The sequence below is a fragment of the Bison bison genome, unplaced genomic scaffold, assembly GCF_000754665.1.
Source record: "Bison bison bison isolate TAMUID 2011002044 unplaced genomic scaffold, Bison_UMD1.0 scf7180017864203, whole genome shotgun sequence".
Classification (NCBI taxonomy): Eukaryota; Metazoa; Chordata; class Mammalia; order Artiodactyla; family Bovidae; genus Bison; species Bison bison.
The window spans coordinates 1,152,640-1,153,005 of NW_011494775.1; the positions used below are offsets into that span (position 1 = coordinate 1,152,640).

The following is a 366-nucleotide window of genomic DNA, read 5'->3' on the forward strand; positions in this document are numbered from 1 at the left end:
ACTCAGCTTTCTTCACAGTCCAACTCTCACATCCATACATGACCACAGGAAAAACCATAGCCTTGACTAGACAGACCTTTGTTGGCAAAGCAATGTCTCTGCTTTTTAATATGCTATCTAGGTTGGACATGGAGAAGGCAATGGCAACCCACTCCAGTACTCTTGCCTGGAGAATCCCAGGGACGGGGGAGCCTGGTGGGCTGCCATCTCTGGGGTCGCACAGAGTCAGACACGACTGAAACGACTTAGCAGCAGCAGCTAGGTTGGACATAACTTTCCTTCCAAGGAGTAAGTGTCTTTTAATTTCATGGCTGCAGTCACCATCTGCAGTGATTTTGGAGCCCCCAAAAATAAAGTCTGACACTG

At 48.4% G+C, this 366-nt stretch overlaps 1 protein-coding gene across 1 annotated transcript in view; it reads right to left on the bottom strand.

Annotated features, from left to right (window-relative positions):
* The window catches only part of LOC104991834 (myopalladin-like), a 44,457-nt gene that overhangs the window by 39,803 nt on the left and 4,288 nt on the right, over nt 1-366 (bottom strand). The gene's annotated exons all lie outside the window — the stretch shown is intronic.